At 32.8% G+C, this 24,742-nt stretch overlaps 1 non-coding gene across 2 annotated transcripts; it reads left to right on the forward strand.

The window, feature by feature from the left end:
• Nucleotides 1-18,786: 18,786 nt before the first annotated feature.
• On the forward strand, nucleotides 18,787-20,282 carry LOC114271038 (uncharacterized). 2 transcript variants are annotated; one of them, XR_014340826.1, is made up of 2 exons: nucleotides 18,787-19,042; nucleotides 19,427-20,282. It is a non-coding gene; the product is annotated as an uncharacterized LOC114271038 (transcript). The 2 variants fall into 2 exon arrangements; XR_014340825.1 differs by having other exon boundaries at nucleotides 18,788-19,295.
• Nucleotides 20,283-24,742: the final 4,460 nt, after the last annotated feature.

The raw sequence follows: 24,742 nt of genomic DNA on the forward strand, positions 1-24,742 counted from the left end.
AGAGCCAATGCAGGTGAGGAAGTCGACGGTGATGGAGCCAATTGAGATCTGACTCACGATTTCTCTGCCTTCTTCACTGATCTCTCTCTCTCTAGGTTTCAAAATCTCTCTCATGTGGTTGTCCTGGTTTTGTTTGAATAAGCATGAGAAATAGTCTTCTTCTTGCTCGGAGCCAGCGATAGAACAGCCACAGCCGGAGGAGAAGAAGCCGGCACCGGAGAAGGCTGCAGCGGCGGCGGCGGCGGGATCAACGAGATCCGATGTGCCGGCGGGACACGTGGCGATCTGCGTGGGGAGAAGTAACAAGAGGTTTGTGTGAATCTGGACCGTTGATTCACGGGTTGGGTGATGAATCAGTTTGTTGAGGAAGGAGAAAGAGAATTAGAAAATTTGGGTTTGTCCGGCGGGCGGCCAAGGCGAGATTGCCGCCCGCCGGTGGAACGAAAATATTAGGTTCCTAACCTAGCTCTGATACCATATTAAGATTGATGTATTATTTGATTGTTGTGTATATTGATTTTACAAGCTATTATAGAGGAGAGGTGTGAGGTAGGTGAGTGGTGGTAGTGGATGGTAGTGGAGGTGGTGGGTGGTAGTGGAGATGGTAAGTGTGTTAGGTTTAGTGGAGTGGATGTAGTGGGTTAGGTTTAGTGTACATTAACAGCAAGGACAAGGACCGCGTAATTGGTTTCTAACAAAAGTCTAGAATATTCTTATTTTAATTTATTTTTTTTTCTTCTATGTTTTTTGTGTGTGTATTTTTGATTGGAGGATGGTGGTGATGGGGTTGGGGACTTTGGCTCCCAATGCATAAAATACCTGAACCTTATTTTTAAAGTATAAAGGTCCTTGTCTATTAATTAATTTATGGAATGAGAAAATCGACACGGAAGAACAATATTTGTAGTTGAGTTGGGTGTTAATATGTGTATATTATTGTGTTTGTCGTGCTTTTGTTGCTTAATGAATATAGATAGAGAGATCTAAGGTTTAAGCATTTGTTATTATCACTGAACTTGTTTGGAAAATTAGTTATTTTAGTAGATTATTTTAATTTTGACTATTTTGTAATAGTTTAAAATTTTTGTAGTTAAGAAGATTGTTAAATTTTTTTATAATTAGATGTGATGTTTGTGAGAGAAAAAGTAAAACGATTATGGATTTAACGTGACATTTTATCTTATTTACTATTTTAACATATTTTACTTTTTTTGTGAATTTTAACCTAAAAAATCAAATTTCAACCTTTGCCAAACAAGGCCATCTTGCTTTGCAAGTTGTTTAATTAGCAATTAGAATTTGTGATTAGCCCTTATGTTCAATTTCAACACACGCTGGGTGTGTTTGATTGGACGGACTGGATAAGGGGGATTAAAATCTATCGGACTTGAGTCTTGGGACTATGAATCCCCGGGACTATTTAGTTGGATTAGATATGTATCCTGTGTTTGTTTTTTCATGGGATTAGATGTCTGGAAATGACTATTTTTAATGAATCCAACGTTTGGTTCAACGGACTGGATAAGATAAATAAACAAAAGACTATTTTACCCTTTTTCAATTGTTTACTAAGTAATAGCAATATTAAACATATTTTTAATATTTTAATTATTTTTAGCTAGATTAAATAAAAATTTATTTTATTTTATTTTTTACACAATTAAATAAATTTATTTTTAAAAATAAATAAATAAATAAATAAAAAGGGTAAAATTTGATTACTGTGTAAGCATTACTGTGTTAAAATTTTTTACACCATTACTGTTTTAAAATTTTACACAATGATTTATTAAATAAATTTGTTTTAATAAAATACAGGGGACATTATTTTTTTTATATTATTTAATAAATCATTAAAATTTCATTTAATACTGTATAACCTGTATAAAAAATTTATATTATTTTTTTAATTAAAATTTTAAATAAATTTTAAATAAAACACCTATTAAAATTTAAATAATGAAATTAAATAAATTATAAAAAAAATTTAAAATAAAACATCAATAAAATATCTATAAAAAATTATTTTAAAAAATTAAATAAATAAAACATCAATAAAAAGTTAAATAAAATTATTTTATTTTTAAATTGAGACATTTAAATTTTATTGAATTTTAGTAAATATAATACATAATTAAATAGTAGATGGTCAAAATGATCATTTTAGCATCTAATCCCAACAGTGGATAGTCCCCCACATTCTGTCCCACTCCCCCCAGGACACAATAGTCCCCCATATGGGGGATAAGGAGTCCGGCCGGACTCCGTGTCCGGCGGACTAAAAAAAAATCAAACGGCGGATAAGAAGCACTATTTAGATTGTAATCCAAATAGTTGATAGTCCCCCCTCCAATCCCACGAATCAAACACGCCCTCTTTTTATTATACTATTGTTGAGCATTTGTTTAGACAGATTAACCAAATCATTAAGTATTATGTCTTATTGGGAAGGAGTTAACTATAATTTGCGAATCAATAGAGGAGATTATACAAATACATTCTCTCTTCTCAATAAGGTAAATCTTATCCCTTACTACTGCACAAATGTTATATCAGCAACTATATCAACCTTAGGATTCATTTGGAATGCAGAGTTAATTTTTTAGCTTATGACTATTTTAGTCTAAGATTAAAAAGTCTCGTTTAAAATAAATTTTTTGAATTTTTTTTTTTTACTTTTGTAAAAAAAAAGTGAAAATGACTATGATTTAAATGTGATATTTTGTTTTATTGACTTTTTAACATATTTTATCTTTTAATGACTATTTTAATACCGAAGACAAGTGCGTAGGTGTCTATGTGGCATGTCCGACAAAAGTAGCATTTTTTATTTTGTGTCTATCGCATTTTTCTTTGAAAAGTTAATTTACTTTGAATAACTTATTGACAAAAGCTTTTGTTGAAGTATTCATAGTATGTAAAGTGGTTAGTAAAAATAATTATTGTACTTTGTACATGAAAGAAATAAGAGTGATATTAAGAGAGTAAGAGAAACTCTTGTATATTGAATATCTGAAGTTATAAGAAGGGACTCTATTTATAGGAATTGTGTGATACAACATTATGATGAAAGTGGAGCATAAAATAAAATAAAGTAGCCGAAAGCAGCCGAAAGTGAGGCACTGCTCTGGCATTCTATAACTATGTATGATTAATATATGCATTACATTAGTATAATATATACATGCTAATATAATATAATATTATGATACATACATATTAATATAATACATTAACAGCCCCCCTCAAACTCAAGGAGGACAAACATCAACCAACTGGAGTTTGGAGACAAGTTCAACGAAGCGGCCAGGAGAATGAGCTTTGGTGAAGATATCAGCAGGTTGATCAATAGAAGAGATCGGATGGAGATGGACTGTACCACGAGCGACGTGTTGACGAATAAAATGGCAGTCAATCTCAATGTGCTTGGTGCGATCATGAAAAACATCATTGTGAGCAATTTGAAGAGCACTGTGATTGTCACAAAAGAGGTCAGTAGCACCAGAGGGGGTAACACCCATGTCAGCGAGGAGCCAACGAAGCCAGAGAAGTTCTTGAGTAGCATCAGCAAGAGCACGGTATTCGGCCTCGGTACTGGAACGAGCAGTAAGAGATTGTTTCTTGCTGCGCCAAGAAATAAGAGAATCACCCAGAAAAAAGCAGAACCCAGTAGTAGAGCGCTGGTCAGTAGGATCGCCAGCCCAATCAGCATCTGAGAAAGCACGAAGCTGAAGAGATGAGCGGGCTGAATAATGAAGACCATGAAACAGGGTGCCTTTGAGATACCGAAGGATACGAAGCAAGGCAGCATAATGAGGGGTACGAGGAGCTGACATAAACTGGCTGACAATATGAACGGCATAGGCAATATCAAGACGAGTAACTGTGAGATAGACAAGACTGCCAACCAGCTGACGATAGAGTGTAGCATCAGAGAGAAGAGTGCCATCAAGAGGTGTAAGACGACTCTGAGGTTCCAGGGGAGTAGAGGCAGTCTTGCAATCCGTAAGACCAGCACGTGTAAGAAGATCAGAGGTATACTTAGCCTGAGAGAGAAAAGAACCCGTAGAATCATGGAAGATTTCAAGACCCAAGAAATAGCTGAGAGGACCAAGATCTTTCATCTCGAAATGATGGCTAAGAAACTGTTTAAGGCGAAGAATACCATCGATATCATCACCGGTGATAATCATGTCATCTACATAAAGTAAAAGCAGGGTGGTCCCTTGAGCTGTTTTTCGGATAAAAACAGCAGTATCATAAGAGCTGGAGGTGAAACCACATTTCTGAATAGTGGAGCTGAACTTGGCAAACCAAGCATGGGGAGCTTGTTTGAGACCATATAAAGCACGCCGAAGTTTGCAGACTTGATGCAGGAGATAAGCAGACCCAGGGGGAGGTTGCATGTAGACCTCCTCGAGAAGAACACCATTAAGAAAAGCATTTTTCACGTCCAGTTGATAAAGATCCCATTGGCGAGCGGTAGCAACAGCAATCAAGCTGCGAACAGAGGTGAGACGAGCAACAGGAGCAAAGGTCTCCTCATAATCAATACCATATTCTTGATTGAAGCCTTTTGTAACAAGGCGGGCTTTGTAACGCTCAATAGATCCATCAAAACAAGTCTTGATTTTGTATACCCATTTGCAGCCAATGGCAGTCTTGCCAGGAGGAAGATCAACAATGCCCCAAGTATGAGTTTTGTCTAAAGCCTGCAATTCATCAGTCATGGCTTGCTGCCAAAGAGGATTAGAGCGAGCCTCACGATAGGAGGTTGGTTCATAAGTAGAAAAAGCAGTAGAACCAACAATAAAGTCACGAAGACGAGTAGAAGGTTGGGTTACCCGATGTGGTCGAGTAGAGGGAGGAGGAGCCAGAGGAAGAGACTCAGCAGGAGAGGAGGATCCCGATGGAGCAAGAGCAGGACCATCAGAGGGAGCAGGTGCAGGAGACAAACCGGTAGGCAAGGCGATCTCGAAAGAGGATGGCAGGGGTGGTGGAGCAAACGGATCAGAAAACTCGAGAGAGGGTGGCAAGGGTGGTGGAGAAAGGTCATCAGAAAAAAGATCTGTGGAAGAGTCAGTAAAAAAAAGAGAGGGTGAGGGAATGGACAAACGGAAGAGAGAGAGAGAGGAAAACATTTTGTGTTCCCAAAAGACCACATGTCGAGAGATACGAAGTCGTTGGGAGAGAGGATCCCAACAACGATACCCCTTATGTTCAATACCATACCCCAAGAAGCAAGAAAGGCGGGAACGAGGTTCAAGTTTGGTACGTTCATGAGGTTGGAGAAGAACAAAACAGGCAGAGCCAAAGACTCTAAGGTTGGTGTAGGGAGGACGGGTGCCATGCAGACGCTCATAAGGAGTGTGATTCTGAATGACAGGGGTAGGGATACAATTGATAGTGTAAGCAGCAGTGAGAGCTGTCTCTCCCCAAAAATGTTCCGGACAAGAGGAAGACAAAAGAAGAGCGCGAGTAGTGTCGAGAATATGCCGATGTTTCCGTTCAGCACGTCCATTTTGTTGAGACGTGCCGGGACAGGATCAATGAGGTTGAGTACCATGACTCTGAAGAAAAGAAAGAAAGTCAAAATTTTTATATTCCATGGCATTGTCGGAACGAAAAAGTTTAATAGTTTTAGAAAATTGTGTTTTAACCATTGCAGAAAAATTGTAATAAAGCTGTTTGAGCTCAGATCGATTTTTCATAAGAAACAACCATGTAAAACGAGAAAAATCATCTACAAAAACAACAAAATAGCGGGCGCCGCCCATAGTGGGAGTAGGAGAGGGTCCCCAAATATCAGAATGGATGAGATCAAATGGTGCAAGAGAAACAGAGTCACTTTTATTAAACGACAAAGCAGGTTGTTTGGCAAGTTGACAGGACACACAATCTAAAGCATCAGAACTTACAGGACCTAAATGACCACGAGAAATTAAAGATTTTAAACGACTAACAGAAAGATGGCCTAAACGACAATACCAAAGCTGAAAAGGAGATAAAGGAGGAGCAGTGGTGGCAGTGGTAGGAGCTGTGATCTGAGAGGAATCCGGAACCTGAAGATGGATAAGTTCGTAGAGACGTCCATGCTTACGGCCGATCCCAAGAGTTTGCCCCGTCCGAGGGTCCTGCACCAAACAACCAGAAGGGGAAAAGGTAATAGTTAGACCATGCTCACATAATTGACTAATGGATATAAGATTTAAAGTGAGAGCAGGCATAAGATAGACATGAGATAAAGATAAGTGAGAGGTGGAAACAGAACCAACATGACTTACAGATAGAAGAGACCCATCAGCAGTATGGATAGAAGGAACATGAGAAGTAGAAGAGAGAGGAGTAAAAATAGTAGGGTCAAAGGTCATGTGATTACAACAAGCGGAGTCAAAGTACCAGGAAGTGTTACCTGCAGTGACAGACAAAGCAGGAGATGGAGGAGTACCGAAATTCTGCCAATTGTGAAACATGGCGTCGACATCTGTGTGAGAGAAGACTGGAGTGGAAGGATCTATAGGGACAGAGGCAGGTAAATCCTCGGAGGCAGTAGCAGCAGTGCGTGGAGTAGGCATTGGTTTAGACGGAGGCCCAGAACGGTGAGAGTTGTTGCAGGAAAAATGCCCAAGGGAAGGACCATTGCGAGAGGCACGGGCAGGGTTGCGGAAGCAATCATGCTGGAGATGACCAGGACCAGTCTTGTTGCAAAACCGACAAAGACGAACTGGACAATTAACCAGAAGATGAGTCGATGGAAGACTGCGGTTTTGACAGTAGTTGCAGATAGGTGTCTTCTGTGGGGAAGATGGTGAAGGAGAACTTCGAATCTGGGGAGTAGCAAGAACAGAGTCCACAGGGTGTGGATGGAGAGTACCAAACCTGGTTTCCTCTGATAGTAGTTCAGAAATTGCTTGCTCAAGAGTAGGTAAAGGAGTACGATGAATGAGAGATGCGCGGACTGGCTCAAAACGGGGAGTGAGAGCCATGAGAAACTGAACCAAGCGTTGTTGGTCACGGTAAGTAGTGAACAAGGCAGCATCCTTAGTACAATCCCAGGGAGGTTCAGAGAGAGCGAGCTAATCCCAAACATAATACATTTGTGAGAGGAAATCATTAATGGTTTGAGTTGTGTCTTGGCGCATACGGTGAAGTTGACTCAGAAGCTGATATTGGTGAGCAAGGCCAGTAGTCTGGTAGCGTTCTTGTAAAAAATCCCAGATGGCTTTGGCTGGAGAGGAAGCAGAGTCAAGTTGAAACCGACCAAACTGAAGGTTGATAGAAGTAATAGAAGTATTACGGAGCCAAGTGATGATCTGATAGTTTTTGCTATCCCAATCCTCCAGACGGTCAGCATATTTGGCAACGGAGTCCGTGGTGGCAGCGGATTCTGTGGTAGCTGGGATGGGTTTGCACACATCCCCAGTGATGATGCGCCAAAGTTTCTTGCCTTTGAGGAACCCAGACATAGCTTGTGCCCATAAGACATAGTTCGTTCCGTCAAGAACAACGGAAATAGGGTGGTTGGAGGAGTCCAAGCGATCCATGAGGAAAAAGCAGTATTATCGAAGCCGAATCTGAAAAATCTGAGGTTACCAGTGAATTCAGAGGGCCGAAATTAGTGGGAAATGAGTGAACGGACAAAAAAAAAAAATGACCAGAAGGCACTAAATTGGCTGGTCAAAGTTGGTCAACAATTCTGGTCAAAGATGACGTCACAATCTGGTCAAGATGACGTCACTGCTGTGTCACAGGCGCGGCGCACGTTAGCACAGACAGGCGCGGCGCACGATAGCAGAGGAAGCAAGCGGCGCACGAAAGCAGTCAGGGCTGACGTCAGCTGACGTCAAAAACACGCGGCTCACGTTAGCAGATGAGCCCGCGACGCACGATAGCACAGGGCAAGTGTGAGGCGCGTAGAGCGCGTCTGAGAGGCGAGGATGCGCGTGGATGAAAGTTCTGGCGGCGCGTGGCGGCGCGTGGAACGTCGGATGATGATGAATCTGGTGGCGTTGGATTCGTCGTGAGGAGACGAAGGTTTTGGTGTGGTCCAATCTGTAATTCAGATAAGGACGAAATATGCAACAATCTGCTCAAGATAAAAATGCGATGCAGAAGAGACTAGGCAATACACCTGTGCTCTGATACCATGAAAGAAATAAGAGTGATATTAAGAGAGTAAGAGAAACTCTTGTATATTGAATAGCTGAAGTTGTAAGAAGGGACTCCATTTATAGGAGTTGTGTGATACAACATTATGATGAAAGTGGAGCATAAAATAAAATAAATTAGCCGAAAGCAGCCGAAAGTGAGGCACTGCTCTGGCATCCTATAACTATGTATGATTAATATATGCATTACATTAGTATAATATATACATGCTAATATAATATAATATTATGATACATACATATTAATATAATACATTAACAGTACATATTTTTGCTAGGGAAAATGTCCTATGCTATTAGAGTTGCTCTAAATAAGTTATTATATCTGAGATTCGATACTTGTTAATTTTAACTTTTTTCATTCCCCATAATCAATAAGAGTCAACTTTAAATTTTTTATGATTGTTATGTGATCCAAAACTTTTGCATACAACCAATTTATTAGTGTCACTACATCAAAATTTGGGTCTTACCATATATCCTCACCCATTCACCTCATTCCCATTCCCTTTCTCCTTTTCTCCCTAACAGATTCTTTGACTCCCTTTCCTCTCCACCCCAAACACCAGCCACCACCATCTCCTTTCCTCTTCATCGACATCATAATTCAAACCACCCTTCGTTCTTGTGGGCGAAGACTTCATTTGATGTCGAATTGGTGGTGGCATCATAATTCAAACCATCATATGATGTCGTATTGTTGACAACAAAGAGGAAGCCCTCTACAAGCGTGTATAGAAGGGCTCTCTAAGGAGTCAACCTTGCATTGCAACCATAACTAGAAAATAAATGGAGGGATGTGGTAATGAAAAGAGGGGATGAAATTGGAATATTGTGGCCATGAATATGGAAAATTGAGATAGAAGGATACTTAAGCCTTGTTTGGGAAAAAGATTTTGGGCTAAAATAACCAATAAAGACAAAATAGGCAAAAAATAGTCCATAATACAAAATGTCACATCCAAATTATAATCATTTCACTTTTTTTCTCATAATCATTCAACTACAAAAAAAGTCAATTATCTTTCTAAACATAACTTTTTAAACTAAACTAAAATAACTATAAAGTTAAAAAATTAACTAAAATAGTCAACTTTCCAAACCAGTTCTTAGTTTAGTTTCTCGTGATCATGTACAAATATGGAAAAAGAGATTGGTGAGGGAAGTAGCGGTTTGCAGCCTTTGGGGGAGAAAGGATGGGAGGTAGAAAGGCGTGGGGCAAGAAGAAAGGGGAGAGAGAGGAACAAATGATGAAGGGTGTACACATGTAGGTGCAATGGCCATAAATATATTGAATTGTTAGTATTTAGTTAGTGGCCTGTAGACCAAGGGTTTTACAAGTCAACCATATGAAACTATTAATTTCAATAAAACATTGGTTAATATTTGAGAAGAATGTTTTGATTAACTAAACAATCCATTAGTCATATATATTTTAGAGTAATGTAATCAAGGCAACTCAAGATGAGGGATATATTATTTTGAAAAGAATAATATTATTCAAATTAGCAAATCTAAAAAAAGAATGAGGATCCTCTTCTTGCAGCTTCCATCCTTGCGTCCGTCCTTGCAGGCTTTCGGGTCTACTTTTAGGCCCAATTTTGATAATCCGAACCGTTCATATTTTATGATTTATTCAGTATATCATACCTGTAAAAAATCAAGTTGATCGGATATCAGAAAGTATGTGTTCGGAAAACTGTTTATTAAATTCTTTAAAAAATAGTTTTTAGTTCAATTTTTCGAACACATGTTTTCTGATATCCGATCAACTTGATTTTTTACAGGTATGATATACTGAATAAATTATAAAATATGATCGGTTCGGATTATCAAAATTGGGCCTAAAAGTAGACCCGAAGGCCTGCAAGGACGGACGCAAATACGAAGCTGCAAGGAGAGAACCTTGGCTCAACCTAACATAAAATTTCTAAAAAAAATAGTGTAATATTCTCTTTGATTTATTTGTTTTTGGTTGATCCTTTTTAGTATAATAATCTTTTTTAATTTAAAAATCATTTTTATTGGGCAGGCCTTTAGCCCAACAAAGGTGAGAAAGTGGTTATACGTAAGGCCCATGTTGTGTCATACATCATCAGGCCCAACACAATGCAAACTGAAGCCCATAATGTTTCACTCGTAGCCCACGTGTCAGCCCAATGCAGCTCAATTATTGTTCTCATTATATTGATGAGATCGTCAATTTTTATCATCTAATTAGATTGGTTCATCTTTTCAAACTACACAATTTAATTCAGATTATGGGTTGATAGATTATCGGTGTTTTGTATACACTCCTAGCATCATTATCAAGCTTATTGGAGTTTTCTCTTAGCTATTTTATAGCACAAAATTATAGAAACACATTTCATCAAATTTAATTCTTAACTAGCCATTTTAGTTAAGGGTGTGCACGAATCAGTTCGGCCCAAGTTTACTATTAATTTGCCAGCCAAACCGACATAGTTGGGTTTAAAAACCATTTAATCATTTTCGATCGATTTACAGCTCAAAATCATTTGATTCAAATCAATTGGTTTGGTGATCAAATTGATCGATTTTGAAAATTTGTTAGAGAAAGAGAGTTGAAGAAAAGAAATTGGAAAAAAATGAAATTTGAAAAAATGTATTTGAAATTCCTAGCCACGTATAGGAAGTATAGATACGGATACGAGATACGGATACGAATGTTCTCGAAGGACAAACTCAAAACACAAATTAAAGACTTTTGTAAAATGAGAAGCAAATATACAACTATAGCAAACAGGACAAAAAATTTATAAATAAAAAATAAAAAATGAAGAAGAATAAAAGATTGTGAACCAGTAAATTACATCAAGTAAAACTTTAAATTCTTAGTATTTTGTAGCCTAATTAGTAGACAAAGTAATTTCTGAATATGTTAAATTAATTAATTAATTGAACAAAAGGCTTATAATAAAAAAATATTGACTTATCATTATATAGCTTCAGCTATGATTGAGAAGAACAAAAGTAAATGACCCAAATATTTAACCAATTTCCATCGATTTACAGCTCAAAATCATTTGATTCAAATCAATTGGTTTGGCGATCAAATTGATCGATTTTGAAAATTTGTTAGAGAAAGAGAGTTGAAGAAAAGAAATTGGAAAAAAATGAAATTTGAAAAAATGTATTTGAAATTCCTAGCCACATATAGGAAGCATAGATACGGATACGAGATACGGTTACGACACGATACGGATACGGCGATATGACAAAATCAAAAAAAAATAAGATACCGGTACGAGTAGGATACGTTTGTGAAAAATATATTTTTTAAAATTATTAATAGTGAGTTACACATAAACTAAAGAACGTTGAGAAATCATAATGTAATTTTATAATGTAAAATATTAACTTTTAAGAATTTTGTATTAATTTAAGCTAGTAGCTTGTTTACTTCTTAAATTTTTAATAGGTTTTGCAAATATTTCATTTCAAAATCAAGTTTAATATATTTATATTACAATAATAGAACAATTCACAATTTGTCCCTATGCTTTTTCCTTTGACGCTAGTGAAAAATATTGTATTCAAGTTTACTTACTTATTTATTTATTGATAATTAATTTTACCATTGTTATATTCTCTTGTTAATTCTTACTTTCTATGTAGTTATAGGGGACATGTATGATATAATTAGGATACATCAGTTTGATAAATTCTATTATTTACTTCAATATACTCTTCTTATCGAAGAACTTAACAAAGTATTAGAAAAATATTCTTATATTTATACTTGCAATTATATTATATTATATTACTATGCAAGAAATGTTACAATTCTAATTTCATAAAACAAGTAAACGTGACTTGAAACATCCGATACTTCAAAATTAAGTATCCGATACTCCAAAATTAATGAAAAAATAATTAAGAAGTATCCGATACTTTTAATAAGTATCCGATATGTATCCGCAAGTATCCAAGGAGTATCGGTATCCGATACGATACGGATACGTCATCCTATTTGAAGTATCCGTACTTCATAGCGTATAACTAAGGTATGATGACTCAATAAATGAAATAAAGAATAAAAAGTTGGTTGAAAAATGTATTTGAAAAAATGATTAATTAAAATAGAAAAAATGACTTTTAGTTAAAATTTAATTAAAAATTTGATTATTTTAATGGAGATACTCTGCCCCTTTATATTTAGGGAAAATGTAAAACCTAAGGGAGCAAGGGGTTTATTTTTGTAAATGTCAAAAATGCCACTACTATGTTTTCCAAATTGTACCAAAATTAGCACCACCACCTTCTTCTAAGTTTTCATAGGTCAGTCTACCAAATAAAATCCCATGATTTAGTTGGTCCAAATGACCGGGGAATTGATGGGAAAAAAAAATTAAAAAAATGGAGAAGAAAAAGAAGAAAGGAAAAAAACAATGAAGTAATTTTAATTTTCTTAGAAATTTATTGTTGGCCTTGTGACTAATCCAATAATAATAAGACAAACAATTATATAATTTTTAAAAAATAAATAACATAATAAAATAACACAAAGTACTGTTAAATGGGAGAGGGCACCCTACCTATCTAAAAAATGAAGGGTAAATAACGAATACACTCCTTAAGATTTAATTAAAATATAAATTGTTCTTTATAATTTTAAAAATTATGTTTCACCTCTGAAATTTCTAATTTCATAACAAATTACCAATTTTATTAATAAATTATCAAGTCAATTAACAATTTTTAATAATCTTAGAAATATATTTCAATTAATAATTTAGGTAATTTTATTATTATATAAGAGAGCAATTATGAATTTCATTTTTTAGTTAATTCTGATAAATAAAAAAATTTGACAAGGGAGTATTTGTAATTTTTTAAATCATAGAGAATAATTTATATTTTAAATAAATTTCAGAGAGTGTATTTGCAATTTATTAAAAAAAAGAAAAAGAAATGGGAGAGTGAGTTGAACCGTTAGGATTAGTTAATCCTACTAAATAGTTTGTAATGCACCTAACCTACCCCACGTGGCAATATGTGAGTAAGTGAGTTGAACAGCTAGGATTAGTTAATCTGCCTTTTTTTTAAATAAAAAAAAATTAAAATTTTATAATCTATCTCAACCACTTACTCCAAATAGACTATTTGACATTTATAAATCAAGTTTGAAGATATCTTTAGTTTAGTTTTTTTTTTATTTTTTGTTTTTTTATATGTTTTCATAAACGAAAAGTAATGAAAATTTTATAAAACGCTCATCGTTCTTTTTTGTGCGTACAAAATTAACTTTTGAAAATTTGAGAGAAATTTTTTTTTTGATCTCTTTAACAGTAAGTTGCTTTCAAAATAGATGAACAAATAAATTATGTGTTTTTAATAAAAAAATTGAAGTTAAAAACATAAACACAGCCAAGGACGCTAGAAATTTTTCATATGTATCACAATTTATGTAATTCTACTAAGTTTTTGTTATCGATAATTTTACTATAAGTTTGGTCATCACATTTATGCATTTATTTTCCTCTCTCAGAATGATCGATGGTGCAATTGCATCTCCTAAACAAAATTGCATTTTCAACCAAAGCTCTATAAGAAAATTTCTTCTTCTCTAATTACATAGAATACTTGTTCAAAATCCGATATCATTTAAATAAGGAAAATGTCTCGTAACTCAAATTTTGTGACTCAAAAGTGGTTCACATGGCCAAAACGACGTCGTTTTGGCCATTTTTATGTTGTTCTGTACTCAAAACGACGTCGTTTTGGCCATTTGAGTCACTTTTGAGCCACAAAATTTGAGTTACGTAGCATTATCGTTTAAATAATATTGAAGTGCTTTTGCAATATAGGGACACTATACCATCCTAAATTAAAATTGTGTCAACAAAACTTATTTCAGGTATGATTCACAACATAACAAGTCTTAATCTATATCATCCATCCATTTTTTTTCTAAACAGTTTCCATGAGAAAAATTCTGGAACTGTATCATTTCTATTTGCAAAATGATTGTTAGTCTTCTTTATATAATGGTATCAAAATATAACAATAATAAAAGTAAGTAAAATGAACTAAAAATGTGTTGGGTTGGATGGTGGCTCGATCTGATTACTGGTCCACATGAAGGGCCCTAATAATTGACTAAATGGGGCCCTACCAATAAGTTTATTTCAATCATGGATCTTTTTTTTTTTTTTTTTTTTTTTTTTGATTTGAACTCAATCATTGATCTAAGTATATACTTTTTTGACTAGCTTACATATATATATATATATATATATATTAGTTTACACAAGCCCGTGGGTGGCCTAGTATGTTTAAATTTTATATTTTGATAATTTTAAAAAAATTAAAATATTATTATATAAAATTGAATAGATTATATTATTAAATATATGATAGAATTATGTAGTATGACATGTATATTTTTTAATTTGTTATACACTCAATGTTGCCGACTTCAATTCTATTACCATATCATTTCGGGTGAATTTATGAGTATTTAATATTTTTTCTGAATTTATATAAAAAAAATATGGTATATAACTTTTCTCAACAGATAAATATAAAAAAAATATTAAGATAATCCTCATATCTAAAAAAAATTATTAAGATAAGTCGCTGAACTTATAAAGAAGCAGAAGAAAATATATATATATATATGTACAAATAACTAATTTTATTAATACATAAATCATACTCGCAAAACAAATGATCAATTTTATTAATAAGTAAATCATTAAATAAATTAACAATTTTTAATGACAAGAAAAATATTTTTCAATTAACCTTTTTATTAATAGGGTAAACTACCAATAGATCCTAATAGTTAGACTTAATTCCTATCAAGTCCTATTGAAAATAAGTCTTGGTAAAATTGCCACTAAAAATAATTTTTTTGTGACAATTTTTTATATATGTCTCTAAAAATTGACAATTAGTAACTTTTTTTGTCATGATTTTTATAAATTGTCGCTAAAACTTATAATTAATTATGTTTTTTTATGTCAAATTTTTTTCATGGGACTTAATAGACAATAAATCCACTTATTAGGACTTACATGTAAGTAGTTCATAAATAAATTATTAAGTCAATTAATAATTATTACCAATGTAAGAGGTTTGGTAAAATATTTGGTAGATTATTTGAGCTTCCTCGCATTACTCCCCAAATAATCTACCAAATATATTACCAAACCTCTCACATAGATATGGGACCTGCACACATGTGGATTTGTGTGTAGCATTACTAATGTGAGAAGTTTGGTAAAACATTTGGTATATTATTTGGGGTTCCTAGCATTACTCATTTTTCAATACACAATTTTGATAATTTATTATTGCATAGGAGAATAGTTTTTTTTTTTTTTTTCTCCTTGAGTATTGTGTTAAATTAAAATTTATAACAAATGATAGTTGTAATTTCTAGTATTATGGGACCAATTCATAATTTAAACAAACTTTATGAGTGTATTTGTAATTTGTCAAAAAATAAAATATTTATATTTCATAATTGACCAAGAATATTTACATAATTACAAAAAAAATATTTCATAATTGACCTAGAATATTTACGTAATTACGAAAAAAACATATTGCATAATTGACTAAGAATGCTTACGTAATTACGAAAAAAAAAACCTTCACTCAACATATAGGTCAATATTAATAAATTATTCAAAATAAAAAGATAAAATCGAAAAGAAAAATTGAACCTCAAGCAGCTAAACCCCTTTTATATATATAATTATATTATTTAAACTTATTACAATATTATTGTGTTGTTTTTCATCTTCATAGTAATATAAACCCTCCTAATAATATAAACCCTCTATATGTTTGGTTTTCTAAACGAATTCACTTGTATTAGAATTTAGAGTAAATTACACTGGCATCTCTTGAGATTCAGTCTAATTATATCTCACTTTCTGATCTTTTGGAAATTAAATTTTCATCATTGCAGTTAATGTTTTCATTTTACAAAATCCCTCTATGTAAAAGATAATAACTCATAGTTGAAAAATAGATAAAATTACATTTTAAAAAAAAAAATTAAAGCAAAGGTAAAGGGGAAAAAAAAAACAGAAGAAGTAAAACAAAGTAAGAAAAAAGAAAGTGTATAAGTTCAATGTTTTCATTCTGTCTAAATAATTACAATGATAGGAAAGTTAGTGTAATTTCTCAAATGTCAAGGAATAATATGTGTTAACCCCAAACCTCAAGGGTGTAAATGCAATTTATCCTAGAATTTATCATTATAGAATCCAATGTTCATTTAAATAAATAATATTTAATTATAGAAATATTACTAACACATCATTTTGATAAACATTCTATATAAATTATTTTTTTCATTACTATATATAACAAAAATAAAAAATAATAATAATTAAAAAATACAATAATATTTGTTTGCTTGATGATTAGGATGACGGTGACATGCCTACTTTATTTTGATTTGAATTCAATTAAAAGTGGGTCCACGCAAAGTATTACATCAAAAGTGTGAACCCCACCACCATTTTATTCCACAAATCAAGCCGTAAATAATTATACTTTGTTGCCCTCTCATTTCAATTCAAACTAAACTTTTCCACAAAGTTATAATAAAAAAAATTAAACAGATATAATTCAGTCACAGAATCATACACAATTTCCTCATATGAAGTGTGATTTATTAAAAATATAAATCTTGCCCATATAAAAGAATTTTGTCCAATTTTATGTAAAAGTAAAATAACTGACTACTTTAACATCAAATTATACTATTTTTTCTTTTTTTCTCACAAATTGGAGGGATAAAATTTAAAATAAAAGGATTTAAAATTAAACTGACTAAAGGTATACGAGATGGTTATTATCGGTAAATTGAGAAAACTTAAGACTCGATTTGGATGATAGAAACTAATTTGAGAAAATTAAAATTTTCCAGATAGTTTTTGAATTTATATTTTAATACAATAATCTCTGTCTTACAAGAAAAACTTGAAAAACTTTAATACAACAATGGTATTTTTTTTTTGGGTGAATTACAACACCGGTATTACATTACATTATAACATTGTTCATTACAACATAATTGTCTAATGTGATAGCACTGGCCAATAAAAAATATTAATATGATGGCTGAACTCAATCATCTAATCGTAAGTATTTAGATTTAACACATTCAATATTATTAGGTTTGCATAATCAAATTTATTTATTTTTAAATATTATTTTTATTATTATTATTGAAGGGTGATATTGCATATCAATGATGATGGTATAACATGTGGATACTCAATTTCAAATTCATCAAAATGCTTTCAATAGTTCTTTTATGTGAGAGGATTATGAATTTTGCATTTAGTCATGATTTGTCACAAGTATGGAGAAGACTGATAATCATTTTGCAAATAGAAGTGATGTAGAATGTCTTTTATAGTTTGAAAAATTATAAATATTTTTTTTAGAATTTTTTATTTGATAGAATTTATTAAAAAAATAAAATTATTCACTACTCTTATATATAATAATAAAATTATATGAATTATTAATTGAAATAAATTTATGACATTATTAAAAATTATTAATTAACGTAATAATTTATTAATAAAAGAGGTCGTTTTTTATGAAATTAAAAACTTTAATGGGTAGGATATAATTTGTTGAATCGCATGGTGCATTTTGTATTTTAAACAAAACTCAGCCAATGTATTTATAATTTATCATTTTTTTTCTTTTCAACATGGTACATTTATCATATTTTTATCATATTTACCATTTTATTTGTCTATACAATATTAGCATAAATATCTTAATAAAATAAGTTGATAAAAAATAGTTGAGTTTCTAATTAAATTTAAGAGAAAATGAGTGGTTCATGAGATTCATCACGAATCACCACTCAATAATTCGAATAACATTTGGTGAGACTCTTCGTGTATATTATTTATGAAAAAAATTAAGTTAATTTAATAATCGTAACCTTTTTATTTTTTCGTATTTATCTCTAAAAATTAGATGTTTATTTTTCAAAATATACTTATTATTTTTTCAAAAACATATATATAATAAAAAAATACTATTATTGAATCTGCATCATTTTTTTCATGATATTATATACATCGATAATTTTTTTAAAAATAGATGATTAGGATAACAGTGGTGCTACTCGTACTAATTAGTATATTAATTAGTGTATCAACATATGTTTGATATTGCTACTTTAACATTATAACTCCACTCATTATATAAATTATAAAGATTCAAAATTTCTAAAATTATGTTACATCATCCGTGAGTACATTAATAAAGATTATTTTGAGAAGTTAAAAATTGAATTTTTAAATTTTTATTTTTTTTTTAAAAAAACATATAAAAAAATATAGTAATAATAACTCAAAATAAATTACAAACTAAAATTAAGCTTTTAATTATGTTTTCAAATTAAACCGGACTTATTGCTCAAGCTCTCTCAATTTTCTTTCTATTGGCTTACGTCAGTGGCATGTACCACATGGCACAACCTCGATGCGAGCGCGAAATGGCTTTTGACTTTTTATGGCCGGCGACCATCCTAACAAACTCTGAAAATTCATGTCCAAAACATTATTAAAACAAATTAATATAATATTTGGCACTTCCTTAAACAAAAAATCAAACTCTGTTGGCATTTTAATAACAAGAAAGCTTGAACCAAACAAGAAAACCCTGTAAAGACTCGCTATCTTCTTTTCCTTTTGTTCTTATTCTCTCTTCTATTTTGTCTCTCTGTTTGTTCCATGCAAGCTTAATATATATAATGTATAGGATTTAGATTCCTCAAATTGATCATCTTTAATTTGAGATAGTGTTTGAATTTAATATCAGCCCAAAATAGTCCCACCAAACGATTTCTCAGTTTAAAGGTATAATATACATTTCTCTTATCTATGACGGAGCTATCAATGAGATCACCACCCCAATACCCACTCTTAATTGACTTCCCAAGTTCTCAAATAACTCCCCATTCTCTCTCTCTCTCTCCCTCTCTCTCTCTCTCTCTCTCTCTCTCTGTGTGTAAATAGTTGAATTTAATTAAATCCACCTTTCATTCTTTGAAGAAACTCACGTGATTTCGATGCTTTAACCTTTCATCAATCAATCCAAAAACTCTCCCAAGTATATATACTCTTTCACCAAACTATTTTGTTTTTGTTTTTGTTGTTTTTTGATGTGTTACGATTGGTTTTGCTTTGTGGGTCTCTGATAATATGAGTCAACTCGGTGAAATTTTGTCTTTCAATTTGCAGGGAAGGGTAGAGAGAGAAGAAAGAGGAGCAAGAACCCTTCTTGAATTTTTGGGAGACAGAATGGACGGCCTTGATCATACAGTTCAGAGACGGAAGAGTCTAAAAGAACGGCTGGGATTCAAGGGTATGGGCTGCTGTGGGGCCACCTGGGTCTTCAGATCATCGATCTTAACCGTTGAAAACGACGAGGAGGAGGAGGAGGTGGACACACAACAAGAGCACCAATTAGAGGTGATCGATGTGGGTCAGACTTCGCCGGTGCACACGTCAGATCAGGACTGTGTGGGTCAGACTCCGGCGTCGGCGGGGATGAACTTGGCGGCGGCGTTGGCAGCCGAACGCGACTACAGGGCGGCCCAAGAATCGGACGGTGGTGATGGAAGTCCTGTGGGGCCCACAGGAGAAGTAACTGAAGGAACACCGTTGAGAGTCTCGTTGATGAGATTGTTGGAAGAAACGGACGGTTGCGATGGAGAGAGAGAAACAAGAGAAGAGAGAGGATTGGTGGGGTGTGATTCCATGTGTTGTGTGTGCATGGAAAGGAAAAAGGGTGCAGCGTTCATACCGTGTGGACACGCTTTTTGCAGGGTGTGTTCGAGAGAGCTGTGGGTGAATCGAGGGTCTTGTCCGCTCTGCAACCGTTCGATCATCGAGATTCTCGATATATTCTAGTAAATGATGATGAGAGCTTCTCGGGATGTACGGCTGTGATTTTGCGTTCATTGCACGGTGAAGTTGGTTATTAATCATGTAATAATAATACTATATATGTATTTTTCATCTTTTTATATTACATTTTAGATATTGTTTCTATCATAATTGTTATTAAATATTAATGCAACTCAAGTAGAACTCATTGGTAGCGTGCTCGCGGTTCAATTGTGAACGGAGAATTTTTAATTCAGCATTTATATGTTGGGTTAGGTGATTAGAAAAAATTAATTTGGTTTTGAATTAAGTTGATTGATAGATAGATGCGAATCGATTTTACAGTTTAAATTTTTATAAATTTTGAACATAATATAATAATTTGTCAATATTTTTTTTGATAATAAGTTAACTCAACATAATTAAAAAATTATCAAGTAAATTGTCAAATACCAATAATAAATACATATAAAAAAAATCATGCATTATCAAAATTATTTATTTATTTGTTTTATTCAAAACTATTTAATTTAATTTTTTTTAAAATGACAAAATTAAGTCTAATATTTTTCACACAAAAATACCAAATATCAACACTTGCCATTTCATAAAAAGATTTCCAAATTGAAAATACAACAAAATATTTATACTCTTTTCAATTGAAAACATAAACAAAATATCTAAACAAATTGAAAATATAAAGTTTTACAAATTACTAGGTGTGTTTGCGGTTTGACGGTTTAGTTACTGCCAAAGGAATTTCAAATCTCTCATCCGTCTAAAACTAGGCGAATTAGAAAAAATCAATCCGCAACTGTTCGCTTGTTATCACGCATTCGTCTAAAATGTGACGGATCGATTCTGTTTGATTGGTTTGAACGAATCAAAATATTCGCTGAGCATAGGGGTAAGTGTGGTCCTGATTGGTTCGAATTGGGGTAAACCAGGAATGATCTACGATTTTTGAAAAATTAGAACCAATCCAATCCGTTTAAATCGTGGAACCAATCCATTTGAACAATGATTGGATCAGTTTAGAACCACAGATTCACATAATTAAATAACAAAAAAAAAATATAAAACATTTTAATTTCATAAAAACATATATATAGCATCATATTAGTTTCACACTAGTAACATTTCTTTCCACAATAGCGACATACTGTTCTAGAGTTTAAACAAGCATAAGAAAATTAGTTCCACTATAAATATTTAGACCATTACAAATTAAAACTAAAAACCAACGAACAAAGTAATAAAATATGATATTATGCAGATTTAGATTTGGATTTATGTTTTATATGGAATAAAAGAAAATATTATACGGGAGGTTGTATAATATAAATATAGGCTATTTATATACGGTTCGAATTGGTTTCAATCTGAAACTGTGGGGTTCAATCCGGAATCTATCCGTGGACTATGAATTTTTAATTTTCAATCTAGATTCGAACCAAAGATTCAAAAAATCAATTCAAATCTACCAACTTAGACTGAACCAGATCGAATTACGAATTTTACAAATTCCTAGCTGAGCAGCCCTACTCATTGGACCTTGTAATTTATATTGCCAAAATAAATGAATTTATCACACAATTGTGGAACATTACATTAATTTGTCTGACTAATAGTGTTTTGTCACTAAACCTAAGATTATCAATCTCAACTCTGCCCATTACAATTTGCATACGATCTGTTTTGGTAATATCATATTTAGATGAATTATTAGTTTGAACTTCGTTTTTTTGGTCAAATATCTATATGTATTTTCTTTGTTTTATTAATCCAATTTTAAAATTATATTTCCCCAAATAAACACCTTGGTAAAATACATTCTTTCCACTTTATTTTTTTTTAAATTTATTTATCATTTTGTAGCTCAATCTTTTTGGTATTTATTAACTAGAATTTTAAAGGAATTAATTGATAGAATTTAAAATAATAATACATTCTTTAAAACATAGATTTTTTTTTTTTTAAGATTGAAAAACTTTGCAGGCTTGTTAACGAGTGTCATTTAAAGTACTTAATAATAAAATTTAATTTTTTCAGCTGCTTAATAAAATGAGTTGTAGTTTAATTGAACAAATTTATGTTGTTTTTTTTTTTTTTTTTGGGGGAGGGGGAGGGGGAGGGGGGGGGGGGGGTTTAAAGTACTCATTAATAAAATTTAAATTTTTCAACTGCTTGGAATGAAAAGTCAAAAATAAAATGAGTTGTAGTTTAATTGAACAAATTTTTGTTTTGTTTTTGTTTTATTTTATTTTATTTTATTTTTGGGTGGGGGGGGGGGAGGCGCTAACCGAGTAGGTCAAGATTTTATGACTTTCATAAGTTATGAGTTTAAATCTTATGAGGTGAATTTGTACTTAGAAATTTTATTTTTCACTCGTGTAAGAAGAAAAATGTTAACATTTCACAAAACGCACTTGTTATCATTTGCGATGGTGGGTTAAGAGAATTTAGATCACTTGTCTCTTTTTCATGTATCATTTTTTGTCTTCTTAAATTTTATTAGTTCGTTAGATTGTCCATACTTATAAAAGTGATCCTATGAATCAATAAATTTCAAGAAGACAGATAATGGTGTATGAAAAGTAATGGGTATGAATTCAACTAGAATGTTGAGGAAACTTGAAGAATGTGAATGTCAAAAGTCACATCAGAGTTCTTTGTAGAATTTGGGCTTGGGCTACTATATATCTACACAAATCTTAATAAATATGGTCCGGACGTTCTCCAGTTCAAATTTAGAATAGTTCTGTCTAGTTTAGTCCATTAGGCCCACTTTTGAATATCTTTTCAATAATCTAAACCGTTTACATTTTAGGATTTGTTGAGTACATTATTCTTGTAAAAAAATTATGTTGATCGGATAACAGATACTATGTATTCAGATAACTTTTTTCTAGAAAAAAAATACACGATTAGAAAATTAATGTTTCATAAAAAAATGATCTGAATATATAGTATCCGTTATCTGATCGACGTGATTTTTAACAGGGATAATATACTTAACAAATTCTAAAATGTGAACGGTTCGGATTATTGAAAAGAGATCCAAAATTAGACCTAATGGGTCAAATTGAACCTTCCAATCTAGATAATGGACTGGAGGCAAGCCCAAACCTTATAAATATATCGTGGCTGCATGGCTATAAATTTTGATCCATTAATTATTGATTTGGTTTTGTCCCAAATAATTTTTTTAATTGGCCTACGTCAACCATTACAAAAGGTATGAAGGTCCCCAAGATCATTGCCCTTGCCCTTGCCCTTGCCCTTGCCTTGCCCTTGCCCTTGCTTGGACTCCCCCACCAGGCTCTTGATGTGCCATTACTCTTACGAACATAAAATGATATCCAGAGTTGTGAATTTATTACTTAAAAAAAAATTGAAAAAAAAGACCCTATTAAGATGTCTCTAAAGTATTAAAATTGTCACTGACATCATTTTGGTGATTGATTATGTATAAAATTTAATAAATTAATTCTCTTAGGCACCGTTTGGGAAGAAGTTGGTTGGGTTTTTTTGGCTATTTTAGTCACAAAAAAACAAAATAGGCTATTTTAGCCATAACAAACAAAACATCACATCCAACCCATAATCATTACACTCTTCTCTCACAAAAAAATTAAAAAAGTCAAAAAACCAAAAAATCCTTCCCAAACTAATCTTTTTAGCCCACCAAACGGAGGCTTACAATGGTTTGCCTCGTAAAATGAAATATGACTGCCTGTTTTTAAAATTTTTTTGTTTTCTTCGGTAAGGTATGCTTTTTTAAAGTATATATATCCTTTTTCTTTTGTTCTAAGGCGTCTCTCTTCAATCCAAATCCAATTCAACTTAAAAAAAAAAAAAAAAGAAAAAAAAAAAAGAAAGAAGTTGAGAATTGATTATTTTAATTAGTTTTTTTTTTTATTTTTTTATAAAAGAAATTTGTAAAAAAATGAAGAAAATAGTTGATTTTTTTATAATAACTTTTTAACTATTTTAACATGTCAAAATAGACTTTAGGGTGAGTTGAAGTTTTTTATTTGTCAAAAATACTATGGTGTCGTTTGGTAACACTTACGTTTTTAGTTTTCTGTTTATATTTACAAAAATTTTAAAAACTCAAATAAAAATTTATTTGGTAAAATTTTTGATTTATAAATTAATGGTCTCAGTTAATAAATTTGACCAAAAAATGAAAACACAAAAAATGTGCTTCCATTTTGAATTTTCAGTTTTTTTTTTTTTTTTTTTTACCACCCAAAACTAGTCACCACTTGCCATCATTATCCACCACCGTCTTCAGCCACCACCACCCACCTCCCACCTCCCACCACCACCTGCCACTGCCACTACCACTCACCACCACCTGCCACTGCCACTACCACTCACCACCCACCTGCCACCACCACCTGCCATCCACTCGCCGCCACCACCCACCCCTCGCCGCCACCACCACCACCAGCACCCACCACCCACTTGCCATCCACCCGTCACCACCCACCATCCGCCACTACCATTCACCGTCCGTTACCACCACTCGCCTCCTACTTGCCACCACCACTCACCACCCACCTGCCACTACCATCGACCACCAGCCACTTGCCATCCACCCGCCACCACCACCACCCACCACCACCACCGCCATCACCCGCCACCCACCCGTCACCTACC

The sequence above is a fragment of the Camellia sinensis genome, chromosome 9 (genome assembly GCF_055761805.1).
Source record: "Camellia sinensis isolate YWXY chromosome 9, ASM5576180v1, whole genome shotgun sequence".
Lineage (NCBI taxonomy): Eukaryota > Viridiplantae > Streptophyta > Magnoliopsida > Ericales > Theaceae > Camellia > Camellia sinensis.